We start from the raw sequence: 19,948 nt of genomic DNA, 5'->3' as shown, positions 1-19,948 counted from the left end.
CTTTATTCAAAATCTCCCTTTTACATGGGTGCCCAGGGCCATGGACTGGGTCGCCACCGTGACATCCCCCTGTGAATACCAGACACGGTACCGGGTACCCCATGGCCCTGGCGGGCGACTCACTGCTCCGAGCTGGATGGATCCAGGTATGAAATCTGTCACTCACAGCTTTTTGTGGCTTGATCCTCCTCCTGAGTTAGGAGTTCTCATACAGCTGCACACTAAAGGGGTTTTATCATTTCATACCAGATAGGATACATATGATTGACGTGAAATTATGTCTACCATATTCTTCACAATCATATTACATGGCACTGTGTACTTACAATTGCTCATTTTTACTTTATATGCAGTTAATTCTTCTGTTTTCTATTAGGACTATGACATCACATGATTAAAAACTGACTAGCTGAATCCTTCTACAATCCTTTACAATACAATTCAATACAATATTACTAACCCCATAGTCATATTGTATAAAAACACATACACCCAGAATAAAGTCCCTTAATTGAAATAATGGTACAGACTCCTTTAATAAATCTTCATTAAACCATACTTACAGCATCGCCCATTCCAGTGACGCCATTGTCCCTTGCCAGAGAATTAAAACAACATACAACAATATTGCTCATCTGTTGGCCGAATAATGGTAGAGAATACCCTGATGGACCTATCTAGGCTTGCACAAGATCGAGCTTCCTACAAATCGTTCATCAATCGAGTCCCATTGACTTGAGATCGAGCCGAAGGTGATTGAAAAAAGAATGCATATTTAGTAATTGACATGGAAAATTACTTGTAAAAAAAAGCAGCTTACTTCTAATTAATTTGTTAATCAAAGTCCTCTCCATTCTCAAAGACGCTGCGATTTTTCAGTTCATTGCTTTTTTTACCAAGATTACCAGCCACCTCTACAATGTATCTATCTAAGGTAGCTGAATTTGTAGGCAAGGAAAGCAGCTTTTATAAGTTCTTTTAATTAGATTGGATCTGGATTGCTGGATTCAGCCAGCTTCAGTGTCCCCTGGCAAGCTGAGGAGCAGTGAGCTCCTGAAGCCAGAATATGATAACATCCCTGTAATCATCCTTGCAATATTGTATATATATATATATATATATATATATATATATATATATATATATATATATATATATATATATATATATATATATATATATATATATACGCACACACACACACAGTATATCAAAAGAGAGTACATTCCTCACATTTTTGCAAATAGTTTATTATATCTTCTCATGGGATACACCCTTAAGTGAAAATGGCCGAACTGTGCCCAATTAGCTATTTTCGCTTCCTGGTATCATGTGACTCATTAGTGTTACAGGATCTCAGGTGTGAATGGGGAGCAGGTGTGCTAAATTTGGTGTTATTTCTCTCATACTGGTAACTGGAAGTTCCAAATGGCAGCTCATGGCAAAGAATTCTCTGGAGACCTGAAAAAAGGAATTGTTGCTCTACATAAAGATGGCCTAGGTTATAAGAAAATTGTCAACACCCTGAAACTGAGCTGCCGCATGTTGGCCAAGACCATACAGTGGTTTAACAAGACAGGTTCCACTCAGAACTAGCTTCAACATGGTCGACCAAAGAATTTGGGTACACGTGCTCAGCGTCATATCCAGAAATTATCTTTTCAAAATAGACATATGAGTGCTGCCAGCATTGCTACAGGGGTCACAGGGGTGGGGGTCAGTCTGTCAGTGCTCAGATCATACACCACACACTGCACCAAATTGGTCTTTATGGCTGTCTTCCCAGAAGGGAGTCTCTTCTAAAGATAATACACAAAATGCCCACAAACAGCTTACTGAAGAAAAGCAAACTAAGAACATGGCTTCCTGGAACCATGTCTCGTGGTCTGATGAGGTCAAGATAAACTTATTTGGTTCTGATGGTGTCAAACGTGTGTGGCGGCAACCAAATGAGGAGTACATAGACAAGTGTGTCTTGCCTATCAAAAACACAAGGCCTGCACCCCAAGAATATCAAAGGATGGTGCAGAGAAAATCACTGAAGGTGCCAGAGTTTGATAGAACAATCATATGAAAGCTAAACACCACAACAAAAAGTAATCAAGGTACCGAAAAGTTTATTGAAAATAATACACAAACAGCAAGAAAATAAAATAGGGATATGACAAAATGAACCAGTGGTGGATGACACCACAGAAACCAGGACCCAGTCAGACATAGACAATAGTACAGGAAAAAACACTCACAGGCTCCAAAAAGTAGTGCATATTCACAATTGGTAAGAGTGTATGGGAGAGGCTGTAAACCACCCCTAGAATTGAAAGCAGACAGGAACCATTGAGGTCTAAAGTAAGAATGGAAGTAATACCTGACTGGGTGCTGGAGTTCTGTGATGCCACCGTCCCCAACGCGCGTTTCGGCGCTATATGCCTTCTTCCGGGGGTCTTGCCTGTAGTCAAGCATGGTGGAGGGAGTGCCATGGCTTGGGGCTGCATGAGTGCTGCCGGCTGTGGGAAGCTACAATTCATTGAGGTAGGGCCGGCTCCAGGTTTTTGTGGGCCACGGGCAAAAGAGTGTCAGTGGATCCCTTTAACATATACCATGATTCATGATGCACAGATGTGGCAGAGAAATCTAGGCAGTACAATGCCAAAGATTTCACTTCTTACATTACAAGAGTGATATTGTAAATTCTACAATAGCTCAAAAACCGGACAGTATAGTCCTCCATATAGTATTATGGACACCACATAATGCTCCATACAGAATAATGAGCCCCATATATTTCTCCATACAGTGTTATGGGCACAACATAGTGCTCAATACAGAATAATGAGCACCATACAATGCTCCATACAGAATAATAAGCCACATATATTGCTCCATACAATATAATGAGCCCCATATATTGCTCCATACAGTATAATGAGTCCCATATATTGCTCCATACAGTATTATGAGCAGCACATTGTGCTCCATACAGAATAATGAGCCCAATATAATGCTCCATACAGTATAATGAGCCCCATAAATTGCTCCATACAGAATAAAGAGCCCCATATATTGCTATATACAGAATAATGAGCTCCATATATTGCTCCATACATTATGTGCCTTATATAATGCTCCAAACAGTATATGATCGGCCCAATATAATGCTCCATTCACAATGGGCCCCATATAATGCTCCATACAGTATATGATGGGCCCCATATATTGCTCCATATATAATGGGACCCATATATTTCTTCACACATAATGGGCCCCATATAATGCTCCATACAGTATATGATGGGTCCCATATATTGCTCCATATGTTATGCCATCTCCGTGTGCGGTTCCACCATTACTCCAAAGCAACATGCCCGCTGCTTTGGGGTCATCCTTGATTCCGAGCTTTCATTCACCCCCCACATCCGATCACTGGCTCGCTCTTCTTATCTGCATCTCAAAAACATTTCTAGAATTCGCCCTTTTCTTACTTTAGACTCTGCAAAAACTCTTACTGTTTCACTTATTCATTCCTGTCTGGACTATTGTAACTCTCTACTAATCGGCCTCCCTCTTACCAAACTCTCCCCACTCCAATCTGTCCTGAATGCTGCTGCCAGGATCATATTCCTCACCAACTGTTACACCGATGCCTCTACCTTGTGCTACCCATCCACTCCAGAATCCAGTACAAAACTACTACCCTCATCCACAAAGCAATCCATGGCTCAGCACCACCCTACATCTCCTCTCTGGTCTCAGCCTACCACCCTACCCGTGCCCTCCGCTCCGCTAATGACCTCAGGTTAGCATCCTCAATAATCAGAACCTCCCACTCCCGTCTCCAAGACTTTACACGTGCTGCGCCGATTCTTTGGAATGCACTACCTAGGTTAATACGATTAATCCCCAACCCCCACAGTTTTAAGCGTGCCCTAAAAACTCATTTGTTCAGGTTGGCCTACCGCCTCAACGCATTAACCTAACGATCCCTGTGTGGCCTATCATAAAAAAAAAACAAAAAAAAAAACCATAATCAGGTTCCTCGTATCATGTTCTCATACACTTTATGCAGTTAATAGCCCTCTGTGTCTGTACTGCTACATACTTAGGCAGTGAACTGGTTCATGCAGCTTTACATGAACACCTGAGCCTTACACTATGGCTGGTCCAAATAACTAAAGCAATTGTTACCATCCACCTCTCGTGTCTCCCCTTTTCCTCATAGTTTGTGAGCTTGCGAGCAGGGCCCTCATTCCTCTTGGTATCTATTTTGAACTGTGATTTCTGTTATGCTGTAATGTCTATTGTCTGTACAAGTCCCCTCTATAATTTGTAAAGCGCTGCGGAATATGTTGGCGCTATATAAATAAAATAATTATTATTATTATTATGGGCCCCATATAATGCTCCACACAGTATATGATGTGCCCAATATATTGCTCCATATATAATGGGACCCATATATTTTCATACATAATGGGCCCCATATAATGCTCCATACAGAATATGATGGGCCCCATATAATGCTTCAGTATATGATGGGTCCCATATATTGCAGCATATATAATGGGCCCCATATAATTTACCAGTATGCTGGGCCCCATATAATGCTCCAATATATGCTGGGCCCCATATAATGTTCCAGTATATCCTGGGCCCAGTATAATGCTCAAGTATATGATGGGCACCGTATAATGCTCCAGTATATGATAGGCCCAATATATTACTCCAGTATATGATGGGCCCCATATATTGCTTCAGTATATGATGGGCTTCATATAATGCTCCAGTATATGATGGGTCCCATTTAATGCTTTAGTATATGATGGCCCCATATATTGCTCCAAACATTTAAAAAAAAATAAAAAATGAAACACTCACCTCTCCTCGCTGGCCGCTCCTCTACTCCGGACTCCTCATCATCGCCATCTTATGGTTCTCTGCAATGTGATTCTTCATGACGCACGCTAGTAATGTCATTGCACCCTTTGACCTGAGGCATCACAGAGTCAGAAGACGCGGAAGATGCTGCAGCGGAGGGACAGGAAGAGGTAAGAACTGCAAGTACCGAGCCCTAAGCAAGTGCGGGGCCCATTCGCGGGTGCTGGCACTGGGCCCCTATAGTGCACTGGTTTTCCCCGATGGCGAGTGGGCCCCCCACCTGCTCAGGGCCTCGGCAGAGAGAGCTGAAAGGTAGCTGGTGTTGGTGAATGCAGGATCCTTACTTTTTGACTGTTCTCGACATGCTGCCTCATTTTTGGGATTTATATGTACATAAACACACAGTGTCGGCCATGTTCACACAATGCGTTTTTTACCGCGGAACCGCAGCGATTTTGCCGCTGCGGGTCCGCAGCTGTTTTCCATGCAGGGTACAGTACAATGTAACCCTATGGAAAACAGGAAACGCTGTGCACATGATCCTGAAATTCACTAAAAAAGCCGCGCTGAATAGCTGCGGTAAAAAAGAAGGACCATGTCACTTCTTTGTGCGGAACTGCAGCGGTTCTGCACCCATAGACCTCCATTGTGAGGTCAAACCCGCAGTAAAACCCGCAGATCAAAAATATATCTGCGGGTTTTATTGCGGTTATGGGTGGAGAAACCGCTGCAGCAGGAAGTGCGGGGAAGCGGGCGGAAGTGCGTGGGCGGAGTGTGGTCCTGTATCCCGAAGAGACATGGAGGCATACCGTCGCATGGGGATCGATGTCGGCCATTTGATAGATTTGGTGTGTGTGTGTGTGTGTGTTTGTGTGTGTGTGTGTGTGTGTGTCCCCATGCGACGCTAGTGCCACCATTGTGCTAAGTCGCCGTATGGGACTACTACTCCCATCCGGTATTAGGATGGGAGAGTTGTCCCTGTGTCCGGCGACTTAGCACAATTGTAAAGTTACACAAAACACCTACACACAGTACACATACATGACACACAGTACAGTACATACAACACATAACACAGAGTATATACTCACCAACAGCACACTTGTAGGCGAAGCCCTCGATCCTCCAGGAAAAAATCACCAAATAAAAAATCAAATTCATACTCCCTGTCCGCAGAATCCATAAAACGAGTGTCCCACGCCGATCCCCTGCTCTCCGGCGATACACTGCCAGGAGCGAAGCTCCTAGCAGTGTATCGCGTACTGTTCCGGAGTTCAATGGCTCCGGCGTCTCGGTTAACGGCAGTACAGCTGCGTTGAACTTTCCCACGCAGCACTGCCGTTAAGCGAGAGTGCCGGGGTCAATGACCGCCGGTAAACTCGCTCGCGCATGCGCAGTGACACACCGACAGGAACTATGGCTCCTGTCAGTGTGTTGCTGCAGCCGTGGAGAGCAGACATATCTCTGGATGTGTCTGTTCTCCATGGAAGATCTTCGTGGGACCCTCGATGGATTTCTGCGGACAGGGCCAGGGAGTATGAATTAGTTTTTTTATTTTTCATCTTTTTCAGGTCGAGGGTCTTCAGGACGGATTGAGCGTACAATAAAATATGGTCAAAAAGTGGGTGTCTTTATTTCATTAAAATATTTTTTTTGTAGTGTTTGTGGTTTTTTTTTAACCCTTTCATTGGATTAATAATGGATAGGCGTCTTATTGACGCCTCTCCATTATTAACCGGGCTTAATGCCACCTTACAATAGCAAGGTGGCATTAACCCCTCATTACCCCATATCCCACCGCTACACGGGAGTGGGAAGAGAGGGGCTAAGTGCCGGAATTGGCGCATCTTTTTGATGCGCCTTTTCCAGGGCGGCTGCGGGCTTATATTTGTAGCCAGGGGGGGGGGCAAATATCCATGGCCCCTTTCCTAGTCTATGAATATAAGCCCACGGCTGTCTGCGTAGCCTTTCTGGCCTAAAAATATAGGGGGACCCCAACACTTTTTTTTTCGGGGCCCCCTATATTTTAGTGCCAGAAAGGCTACGCAGACAGCTGTGGGCTTATATTCATAGCCTGGGAAAAGCCAGGGGTATTTTAACCCCTTCCCAGGCCACAAATATTGGCCCGCAGCAGTCTGCCTAGCCTTTCTGGCCTAAAAATATAGGGATATAGGGGGACCCTATGTCATTTTTTTTTTAGGGGGGGGGGGTCCCCCTATATTTTTTTTATTTTAATAGCATTAATAATGGATAGGCGTCTTATTGACGCCTCTCCATTATTAACCCGGGATTAATGCCACCTTACAATAGCAAAAATACGTGCAACTGAAATACGTGGCACTTAAATACGTGATACGTGGCACTTAAATACGTGATACGTGGCACTTAAATACGTGGCACTGAAATACGTGATACGTGGCACTTAAATAAGTTGCACTTAAATACGTGGCACTGAAATACGTGATACGTGGCACTTAAATACGTGGCACTGAAATACGTGGCACTGAAATACGTGGCACTGAAGTACGTGATACGTGGCACTTAAATACGTGGCACTGAAATACGTGGCACAGAAATACGTGGCACTGAAATACGTGATACGTGGCACTGAAATACGTGGCACTGAAATTCGTGATACGTGGCACTTAAATACGTGATACATGGCACTTAAATACGTGGCACTTAAATACGTGGCACTGGAATATGTGATACGTGGCACTTAAATATGTGGCACTTAAATACGTGGCACTGAAATACGTGATACGTGGCACTAAGTCTACGTTCACATTTGCGGTCTGCGCCGCAGCGTCGGGCGCCGCAGCATCGCCGCATGCGTCATGTGCCCCTATATTCAACATGGGGGCGCATGGACATGCGTTGCACTTGCGTTTTGCGACGCATGCGTCACTGCGGCGCACGCGTCCGGGCGCAGAGGACGCAGCAAGTTGCATTTTTGCTGCGTCCAAAATCAACCAAAAAAAGGACGCATGCGTCGCAAAACGCAGCGTTGTGCATGCGTTTTGCTGCGTTTTTGTTTGCGTTGTGCGTTGCGCACAACGCAAATGTGAACGTAGCCTTAAATACGTGGCACTTAAATAGCTGGATAGAGCTGGATCCGCGGGCTGTGATCTGGCCTACGCTCAGCACTCAGCGGAGCGCTGTCATTCAAAACATGTCCACTCATTTTGGTGTTTAGTCCCAAAATGGAGGATGGAAGAAGAAAAGGGTTGGACAAGGAAATGACATAATTTCTTTTTTTTTTTTTCCCCACTGCAGTTAAAGCTTTATTTGTGTCAAACACAGACAATCTGCAGAGAAAACTGCATAAAAAACCGCACTAAAAAACGCACCAAAAAACGCACCAAAAACCGCACCTGCGTTTTCTGCCAAGAGCTGCGGTTTTTAGTGCAGAAAAACAGCAGGGAAATCAGGAACGTGTGAACATGGCCTCATACTCTGTGGTAGTGAATGCAAAAACATAATGTCATGTACTCAACAACACTGGGATAGGTGTGTGCTGTGCATTTTTGTCAGCATGGAATTAGTATAGCAGATGTAACCCCGCACTTTTATACCCTACGTACGTTTGCCTCATGTCCAATTGTATGTTCTTCATCTTCCCCTCCTGAAGGATTTTCTATGTGATTCTCTGTGGTCCACTCCCTGACCCCCTGGATAGAGCCTTAGTAATGGCTGATCGGCCGCTACTCGATCAGATGGGACCACACGTCATCCACAGAGAGCCTGCAAAAGAGAGATAAGGTGGGGAGAGATAGATGCCAGTTTTCAAAGCTATAACCTGAGCACAGCAGGATGCATGTGGTGTTTGTGTAGCTGCTGAGTTATCTTTGCCTACCTCTAACATCACAGCCTCAGCTGACATTTGTAAATGAGGACTTGCAGGTAGCTGTTTGTAGTGAAATCACAGTTGCTGAGAGGCATCAGGCTTTTTACAGATGTTTAACCTCTGCAGAGATTCTGCTGGATGCATCCGACCCCCGTGCATTTATTTATGCACACAGTTAAAGATCATTCAGAATTTAGATTACATTACAATTTGGTTTATGTTCTAACTGATCACTAAAACTAATGCGAGCAACACTGTAATCATGTTGTAAATGTTGCAAAAAAAAAAAAAAGGCTTTTAACCCCTTAACGACCAGGGGTATTTCAGTTTTTGAATTTCTGTTTTTCACTCCCCTTCTTCCCAGAGCCATAACTTTTTTATTTTTCCGTCAATATGGCCATGTGAGGGCTTGTTTTTAGCATGACAAGTTGTGCTTTTGAACAACACCATTGTTTTTAACATATACAGTTAGGTTCATATATATTTGGACAGAGACAACATTTTTCTAATTTTGGTTATACACATTACCACAATGAATTTTAAACAAAACAATTCAGATGCAGTTGAAGTTCAGACTTTCAGCTTTTATTTGAGGGTATCCACATTAAAATTGAATGAAGGGTTTAGGAGTTCCAGCTCCTTAACATGTGCCACCCTGTTTTTAAAGGGACCAAAAGTAATTGGACAATTGACTCCAAGGCTATTTCATGGACAGGTGTGGGCAATCCCTTCGTTATGTCATTCTCAATTAAGCAGATAAAAGGCCTGGAGTTGATTTGAGGTGTGGTGCTTGCATTTGGAAGGTTTTGCTGTGAAGTAAACATGCGGTCAAAGGAGCTCTCCATGCAGGTGAAACAAGCCATCCTTAAGCCGCGAAAACAGAAAAAAACCCATCCGAGAAATTGCTACAATATTAGGAGTGGCAAAATCTACAGTTTGGTCCATCCTGAGAAAGAAAGAAAGCAAGCACTGGTGAACTCATCGATGCAAAAAGACCTGGGCGTCCACGGAAGACAACAGTGGGGGATGATCGCAGAATAATCTCCATGGTGAAGAGAAACCCCTTCACAACAGCCAACCAAGTGAACAACACTCTCCAGGAGGTCGGCGTATCAATATCCAAATCTATCATAAAGAGAAGACTGCATGAAAGTAAATACAGAGGGTTCACTGCACGGTGCAAGCCACTCATATGCATCAACAATAAAAAGGCTAGACTGGACTTTGCTAAAAAACATCTAAAAAAGCCAGCACAGTTCTGGAAGAACATTCTTTGGACAGATGAAACCAAGATCAACCTCTACCCGAATGATGGAAAGAGAAAAAGTATGGCGAAGGCGTGGTACAGCTCATGATCGAAAGCATACCACATCATCTGTAAAACACGGCGGAGGCAGTGTGATGGCTTGGGCATGCATGGCTGCCAGTGGCACTGGGTCACTAGTGTTTATTGATGATGTGACACAGGACAGAAGCAGCCGAATGAATTCTGAGGTATTCAGAGCCACACTGTGTGCTCAGATCCAGCCAAATGCAGCCAAACTGATTGGTCGTCATTTCATACTACAGATGGACAATGACCCAAAACATGAAGGCAAAGCAACCCAGGAGTGTATTAAAGCAAAGAAGTGGAATATTCTTGAATGGCCAAGTCAGTCACCTGATCTCAACCCAATTGAGCATGCATTTCACTTGTTAAAGACTAAACTTCAGACAGAAAGGCCAACAAGCAGCAACTGAAAACCACCGCAGTGAAGGCCTGGCAGAGCATCAAAAAGGAGGAAACACAGCGTCTGGTGATGTCCATGAGTTCAAGACTTCAGGCAGCCATTGCTAACAAAGGGTTTTCAACCAAGTACTAAAAATGAACATTTTATTTAAAATTATTGAATCTGTCCAATAACTTTTGGTCCCTTTAAAAACAGGGTGGCACATGTTAAGGAGCTGAAACTCCTAAACCCGTCATCCAATTTTAATGTGGATACCCTCAAATGAAAGCTAAAAGTCTGATCTTCAACTGCATCTGAATTGTTTTGTCTAAAATTACCGTATTTTCCGGCGTACAAGACGACTTTTTAACCCCTGAAAATCTTCTTAAAAGTCGGGGGTCGTCTTGTACGCCGGGAATCGCCTTGTACGCCGGGTGTATATGGTGGGTGGGGGGGGGGAGTGATCCTGATGACGACGAGGGGGCGTCTCACAGAAAAGTGAGTATCCCCCATTACCTTATCATAGCGCTGCAGCGTGGGGTCTCTGTGCTGGGAGCGGCGGCGGCTGCTGTGCTGTGGCGGCTCCTCTTCTGCAGTGTGGGGCCTCTGGTGCTGTGGGGCGGTGGCGGCGGCGGCGGCGTATCTTCATGCAGTCGGGGCTCCTCCGGCATCTCAGCCTGGAAGCCCCGCCGGCAACTCCATCGGTACAATGCGCTGGCCTCCGGGAAAATGGCCGCTGCTTAGATTCAGATCTCGTTGAGATCTGAATCTGAGCATGCGCAGCCCCCAGCGGCCGGGCCACCGCATCGCACCTATTGAGCTGCCTCCGGGAAAATGGCCACTGCTCAGATTCAGATCTCGTCTCCCGAGATCTCGGGACGAGATCTGAATCTGAGCAGCGGCCATTTTCCCGGAGGCCACCTGACCGCATTGTACCCATGGAGTTGCCGGCGGGGCTTCCAGTCTTTGAGATGCCGGAGGAGCCCCGACTGTATGAAGATACGCCGCCGCCACCGCCCCACAGCACCAGAGGCCCCACACTGCAGAAGAGGAGCCGCCACAGCACAGCACAGCACAGCACAGCAGCCGCCGCTCCCAGCACAGAGACCCCACGCTGCAGCGCTATGATAAGGTAATGGGGGATACTCACTTTCCTGTGAGACGCCCCCTCGTCCTCATCAGGATCACTCCCCCCCCCCCAAAAGGCACATATTCACCGGCCCTATAAGACGACATAGGGTGTATAAGAAGACCCCCGACTTTTAAGAAGATTTTATTTTTTAACTGGTAAAGTTGGGGGGTCGTCTTATACGCCCAGTCGTCTTATACGCCGGAAAATACGGTAATTGTGGTAATGTCTAGAACCAAAATTGGAAAAACGTTGTCTCTGTCCAAATATATATGGACCTAACTGTACATATGTACTGGAAAATGGGTGCAAAATACCAAGTGCAATGAAATTGCAAAAAAAAGTGCAATCTCACAGTTGTTTTTTTTTTTTTTTTTACCATGTTCATTAAATGCCAAAACTGACCTGCCATTATGATTCTCCAGGTCATTACAAGTTCACAGACACCAGACATGTCTAATATCTCTTTCATTTAGGTGGTAAAAAAAAATCCAATATTTGCTAAAAAAAAAAAAGAAAGAAAAAGTCACCATTTTCCGAGAGCTGTAGTGTCTCCATTTTTCGTGATCTGGGGCTGGGTGAGATCTTATTCTTTGCACGCCGAGCTGACAATTTTATTGATACCATTTTGGTGTAGATACAATCTTTTGATCACCAGTTATTACATGTTATTGCAATGTAGCGGCGGCCAAAAAAATGCAATTCGTCCGTTTTGAATTTTTTTTCTCGTTACGCCGTTTAGAGATCGGGTTAATTCTTTTCTTATATTGATAGATCTGGTGATTCTGAACGTGGCCATACTAAATATGTGTATTCATTGATTTTTTTATTGTTTTATTTTGAATGGGCAGAAAGGGGGAGTGATTTGAACTTTTATATTTTTCTACTTTTTTAATATTTTTAACCCCTTCACCACCAAGGGTGGTTTGCACGTTAATGACCGGGCCAATTTTTACAATTCTGACCACTGTCCCTTTATGAGGTTATAACTCTGGAACGCTTCAACGGATCTTGGCGATTCTGACATTGTTTTCTCGTGACATATTGTACTTCATGATAGTGGTAAAATTTCTTCGATATAACTTGCGTTTATTTGTGAAAAAAACGAATATTTGGCGAAAATTTTGAAAATTTCGCAATTTTCCAACTTTGAATTTTTATGCCCTTAAATCACAGAGATATGTCACACAAAATACTTAATAAATAACATTTCCCACATGTCTACTTTACATCAGCACAATTTTGGAACCAAAATTTTTTTTGTGACGGAGTTATAAGGGTTAAAAGTTGACCAGCAATTTCTCATTTTTACAACACCATTTTTTTTTAGGGACCACATCTCATTTGAAGTCATTTTGACGGGTCTATATGATAGAAAATACCCAAGTGTGACACCATTCTAAAAACTGCACCCCTCAAGGTACTCAAAACCACTTTCAAGAAGTTTATTAACCCTTCAGGTGTTTCACAGGAATTTTTGGAATGTTTAAATAAAAATGAACATTTAACTTTTTTTCACACAAAATTTATTTCAGCTCCAATTTGTTTTATTTTACCAAGGGTAACAGGAGAAAATAGACCCCAAAAGTTGTTGTACAATTTGTCCTGAGTACGCTGATACCCCATATGTGGGGGTAAACCACAGTTTGGGCGCATGGCAGAGCTTGGAAGCAAAGGAGCGCCATTTGACTTTTCAATGCAAAATTGACTGGAATTGAGATGGGACGCCATGTTGCATTTGGAGAGCCCCTGATGTGCCTAAACATTGAAACCCCTAACAAGTGACACCATTTTGGAAAGTAGACCCCCTAAAGAACTTATCTAGATGTGTGGTGAGCACTTTGACCCAACAAGTGCTTTACAGAAGTTTATAATGCAGAGCCGTAAAAATAAAAAATCATATTTTTTCACAAAAATGATCTTTTCACCCCCAATTTTTTATTTTCTCAAGGGTGAGAGAAGAAATTGGACCCCAAAAATTGTTGTGCAATTTGTCCTGAGTACGCTGATACCCCATATGTGGGTGTAAACCATTGTTTGGGCGCAGGGCAGAGCTCGGAAGGGAAGGAGCGCCATTTGACTTTTCAATGCAAAATTGACTGGAATTGAGATGGGACGCCATGTTGCATTTAGAGAGCCCTTGATGTGCCTAAACATTGAAACCCCTAACAAGTGACACCATTTTGGAAAGTAGACCCCCTAAGGAACTTATCTAGATGTGTGGTGAGCACTTTGACCCAACAAGTGCTTTACAGAAGTTTATAATGCAGAGCCGTAAAAATAAAAAATCATATTTTTTCACAAAAAGGATCTTTTCACCCCCAATTTTTTATTTTCTCAAGGGTGAGAGAAGAAATTGGACCCCAAAAATTGTTGTTCAATTTGTCCTGAGTACGCTGATACCCCATATGTGGGTGTAAACCATTGTTTGGGCGCAGGGCAGAGCTCAGAAGGGAAGGAGCGCCATTTGACTTTTCAATGCAAAATTGACTGGAATTGAGATGGGACGCCATGTTGCATTTAGAGAGCCCTTGATGTGCCTAAACATTGAAACCCCTAACAAGTGACACCATTTTGGAAAGTAGACGCCCTAAGGAACTTATCTAGATGTGTGGTGAGCACTTTGACCCAACAAGTGCTTTACAGAAGTTTATAATGCAGAGCCGTAAAAATAAAAAATCATATTTTTTCACAAAAATGATCTTTTCACCCCCAATTTTTTATTTTCCCAAGGGTAAGAGAAGAAATTGGACCCCAAAAATTGTTGTGCAATTTATCCTGAGTACACTGATACCCCATATGTGGGTGTAAACCATTGTTTGGGCGCAGGGCAGAGCTCAGAAGGGAAGGAGCGCCATTTGACTTTTCAATGCAAAATTGACTGGAATTGAGATGGGACGCCATGTTGCGTTTGGAGAGCCCCTAATGTGCCTAAACATTGAAACCCCCCACGAGTGACACCATTTTGGAAAGTAGACCCCTTAAGGAACTTACCTAGATGTGTGTTGAGCACTTTGACCCAACAAGTGCTTCACAGAAGTTTATAATGCAGAGCCGTAAAAATAAACAATCATATTTTTTCACAAAAATGATCTTTTCACCCCCATTTTTTTATTTCCCCAAGGGTAAGAGAAGAAATTAGACCACAAAAGTTGTTGTGCAATTTGTCCTGAGTACGACGATACCCCATATGTGGGTGTAAACCATTGTTTTGGCGCATAGCAGAGCTCAGAAGGGAAGAAGCGCTATTTTACTTTTCAATGCAAAATTGACTGGAATTAAGATGGGATGCCATGTTGCGTTTGGAGAGCCCCTGATGTGCCTAAACATTAAACCCCCCCACAAGTGACACCATTTTGGAAAGTAGACCCCCTAAGGAACTTATCTAGATGTGTTTTGAGAGCTTTGAACCCCCAAGTGTTTCACTACAGTTTATAACGCAGAGCCGTGAAAATAAAAATTATTTTTTTTTTTCACAAAAATGATTTTTTAGCCCCCAGTTTTGTATTTTCACAAGGGTATCAGGATAAATTGGACCCCAAAAGTTGTTGTCCAATTTGTCTGGAGTACGCTGATACCCCATTTGTGGGGGGGGACCACTGTTTGGGCGCATGACAGAGCTCGGAAGGGAAGGAGCGCCATTTGGAATGCAGACTTAAATGGATTGGTCTGCAGGCGTCACGTTGCATTTGCAGAGCCCCTGATGTACCCAAACAGTACAAACCCCCCACAAGTGACCCCATATTGGAAACTAGACCCCCCAAGGAACTTATCTAGATGTGTTGTGAGAACTTTGAACCCCCAAGTGTTTCACTACAGTTTATAACGCAGAGCCGTGAAAATAATTTTTTTTTTTTTTCACAAAAATGAAATTTAGCCCCCAGTTTTGTATTTTCACAAGGGTATCAGGATAAATTGGACCCTAAAAGTTGTTGTCCAATTTGTCCTGAGTACGCTGATATCCCCTATGTGGGGGGGAACCACTGTTTGGGCGCATGACAGAGCTCGGAAGGGAAGGAGCGCCATTTGGAATGCAGACTTAAATGGATTGGTCTGCAGGCATCACGTTGCATTTGCAGAGCCCCTGATGTACCCAAACAGTACAAACCCCCCACAAGTGACCCCATATTGGAAACTAGACCCCCCAAGGAACTTATCTAGATGTGTTGTGAGAACTTTGAACCCCCAAGTGTTTCACTACAGTTTATAACGCAGAGCCGTGAAAATAAAAATTATTTTTTTTTTTCACAAAAATTATTTTTTAGCCCCCAGTTTTGTATTTTCACAAGGGTATCAGGATAAATTGGACCCTAATAGTTGTTGTCCAATTTGTCCTGAGTACGCTGATACCCCCTATGTGGGGGGGAACCACTGTTTGGGCGCATGACAGAGCTCGGAAGGGAAGGAGCGCCATTTGGAATGCAGACTTAAATGGATTGGTCTGCAGGCGTCACGTTGCATTTGCAGAGCCCCTGATGTACCCAAATAGTACAAACCCCCCACAAGTGACCCCATATTGGAAACTAGACCTCCCAAGGAACTTATCTAGATGTGTTGTGAGAACTTTGAACCCCCAAGTGTTTCACTACAGTTTACAACGCAGAGCCGTGAAAATAAAACATATTTTTGTTCCCACAAAAATGATTTTTAGCCCCCCAAATTTTTATTTTCCCAAGGATAACAAGAGAACTTGGACCCCAGAAGTTGTTGTTCAATTTGTCCCTAGTACGCTGTCACCCCATATGTTGGGGTAAACCCCTTTTTGGACGCACGGGAGAGCTCGGAAGGGAAGGAGCACTGTTTTACTTTTTCAACGCAGAATTGGCTGGAATTGAGATTGGACGCCATGTCGCGTTTGGAGAGCCCCTGATGTGCCTGAACAGTGGAAACTCCCCAATTCTACCTGAAACCCTACCCCTAACCTCACCCCTAACCGTTTACTGAACATTTTCTGACAGTCATAAGTGCCACGTATATAAGTGCCACGTATATAAGTGCCACGTATTTAAGAGCCACGTATTTAAGTGCCACGTATTTAAGTGCCACGTATTTCAGTGCCACGATATTTCAGTGCCACGTATTTCAGTGCCACGTATTTCAGTGCCACGTATTTCAGGCACTGAAAAATACATGGCACGTAAATACTTCAGTGCCACGATATTTCAGTGCCACGATATTTCAGTGCCACGATATTTCAGTGCCACGTATTTCAGTGCCACGTATTTCAGGCACTGAAAAATACGTGGCACGTAAATACGTGGCACTGAAATACGTGGCACTGAAATACGTGGCACTGAAATACGTGGCACTGAAATACGTGGCACTTAAATACGTGGCACTTATATACGTGGCCACTGAAATATCGTGGCACTTATATACGTATATACGTATATAAACGTATATTTCAGTGCCACGTATTTCAGTGCCACGTATTTCAGGCACTAAAAAATACGTGGCACGTAAATACGTGGCACGTAAATACGTGGCACTTAAATACGTGGCACTTAAATACGTGGCACTTAAATATGTGGCACTTATATACGTGGCCACTGAAATATCGTGGCACTTATATACGTATATACGTATATAAACGTATATTTCAGTGCCACGTATTTCAGTGCCACGTATTTCAGGTTAGGGGTAGGGTTAGGGTTTTTTGTTTTTTTCTTGTTTTCTTGTGTTTTTCTATAAAAACGCATGCGTTTTACCGCGTTTACATGCATTTTTTCACACATGTGGTTTTTTTAAAAAACGCATGCAGATAAAAACGCAGACGCTTTTTATAGCAAAAAAGTTTTTGCGTCTCCACATTTTGAGACCTATAATTTTTCCACATTTTGGTCCACAGAGTCATGTGAGGTCTTGTTTTTTGCGGGACGAGTTGACGTTTTTATTGGTAACATTTTCGGACACGTGACCGTTTTTTATCACTTTTTATTCCGATTTTTGTGAGGCAGAATAACCAAAAACCAGCTATTCATGAATTTCTTTTGGGAGAGGCGTTTATACCGTTCCGCGTTTGGTAAAATTGATAAAGCAGTTTTATTCTTCGGGTCAGTACGATTACAGCGATACCTCATTTATATCATTTTTTTATGTTTTGGCGCTTTTATACGATAAAAACTATTTTATAGAAAAAATAATTATTTTGGCATCGCTTTATTCTGAGGACTATAACTTTTTTATTTTTTTGCTGATGATGCTGTATGGCGGCTCGTTTTTTGCGGGACAAGATGACGTTTTCAGCGGTAACATGGTTATTTATATCTGTCTTTTTGATCGCGTGTTATTCCACTTTTTGTTCGGCGGTATGGTAATAAAGCGTTGTTTTTTGCCTCGTTTTTTTTTTTTTTTCTTACGGTGTTTACTGAAGGGGTTAACTAGTGGGCCAGTTTTATAGGTTGGGTCGTTACGGACGCGGCGATGCTAAATATGTGTACTTTTATTGTTTTTGTTTGTTTTTTTAGATAAAGAAATGTATTTATGGGAATAATATTTTTTTTTTTATTATTATTTATTTAGGAATTTTTTTTTTTTTTTTTTACACATGTGGAAATTTTTTTTTTTACTTTTTTACTTTGTCCCAGGGGGGGACATCACAGATCGCAGATCTGATAGTGTGCACAGCACTCTATCAGATCGGCGATCATACTTTCATCGGAGCAGGCTGCAGCTTTCATCTGCAGCCTGCTCCGACCCGGAAGTGCTCTCTGCAGGACCCGGATACAGCCCCTCGGCCATTTTGGATCCGGGGCCTGCAGGGAGAAGACGTTCGGTACGAGGTGAGTACATCACCTTGTACCGATCGTCTCAGGGAAGCCCGCAGGGAGCCCCCTCCCTGCGCGACGCTTCCCTGTACCGCCGGTACACCGCGATCATGTTTGATCGTGGTGTGCCAGGGGTTAATGTGCTGGGGGCGGTCCGTGACCGCTCCTGGCACATAGTGCCGGATGTCAGCTGCGATATGCAGCCGACACCCGGCCGCGATCGGCCGCGCTCCCCCCGTGAGCGCGGCCGATCGCGTATGACGTACTATCCCATCGGCGGTCATGGGGGCCCACCCCACCTCGACGGGATAGTACGTCAAATGTCGGGAAGGGGTTAAAAGCTTTTTTTTTTACTTTTTGTATGCTTCAATAGTCTCTATGGGAGACTAGAAGCTGCAGTACTCTGATTGCCTCTGCTACACACAGGCGATGATCAGATCGCCTGTATGTAGCAGAAATGCTCACTTGCTATGAGCATAGATCAAGGGGAGATGCTCATAGCAATCTGGTAATGACAACCCTAGAGGTCTGCTGCAGACCTCTGATTGTCATGCCGACCCATCGGTAACCCGCGATCATGTGACTGGGTCACCGATGGTTGGGATTAGTGACGCACATCCGGTAAGCGCAAGTTAAATGCCACTGTCAGAGATTGACAGCGGCAGTTAACTGTTTAACAGCCGCAGGTGAATCGCGATTCCACCATTGGCTGTTGCGGGCGTATGTCAGCTGTATAGATCAGCTGTCATGTGCCCGGAAAGATGAGGGCTCAGCGCTGGAGCCCGCACCAAACAGAGGGAGTTCGACATAGGCGTACTATTATGCCCAATGTCATAAAGTAGTTAAAGGAACCAATCTATGTGGTTGCAGACTGGCATATAGTGGCAGCGTGTGGTGTGCACGCTGTCACAGTTCCCTGCTATTAACTTTGCATATTTGTGGTTACGTGACCACTAGAATCATTTTGCTCCTTTTAATAGAATTGAATTTAAAGAAGCCAGGTAAGACTAGTGAGCACTTGACCGCAAATATGCACCAAACAATTCGGTAGTAGTGTTGAGCATTCCGATACCGCAAGTATCGGGTATCGGCCGATACTTGCGGGTATCGGAATTCCGATACCGAGATCCGATACTTTTGTGATATCGGGAATCGGTATCGGGATTAATATCAATGTGTAAAATAAAGAATTAAAATAAAAAATATTGATATACTCACCTCTCCGACGCAGCCTGCACCTTACCGAGGGAACCGGCAGCCTTCTTTGCTTAAAATGCGCGCGTTTACTGCCTTCCGTGACGTCATGGCTTCTGATTGGTCGCGTGCCGCCCATGTGACGGTGACGCGACCAATCACAACAAGCCGTGACGTAATTTCAGGTCCTGAATGCCTAATTCTAGGCATTCAGGATTTGAAAATTATGTCACAGCTTGTGATTGGTCGCGTGCCGCCCATGTGACCGCGACGCGACCAATCACAAGCCGTGACGTAATTTTCAAATCCTGAATGCCTAGAATTAGGCATTCAGGACCTGAAATTACATCACGGCTTGTTGTGATTGGTCGCGTCGCCGTCACATGGGTGGCACGCGACCAATCAGAAGCCGTGACGTCACGGAAGG

This window comes from Ranitomeya variabilis, chromosome 4 (assembly GCF_051348905.1).
Source record: "Ranitomeya variabilis isolate aRanVar5 chromosome 4, aRanVar5.hap1, whole genome shotgun sequence".
NCBI lineage: Eukaryota > Metazoa > Chordata > Amphibia > Anura > Dendrobatidae > Ranitomeya > Ranitomeya variabilis.
Note: the sequence above shows the minus strand (reverse complement) of the source record.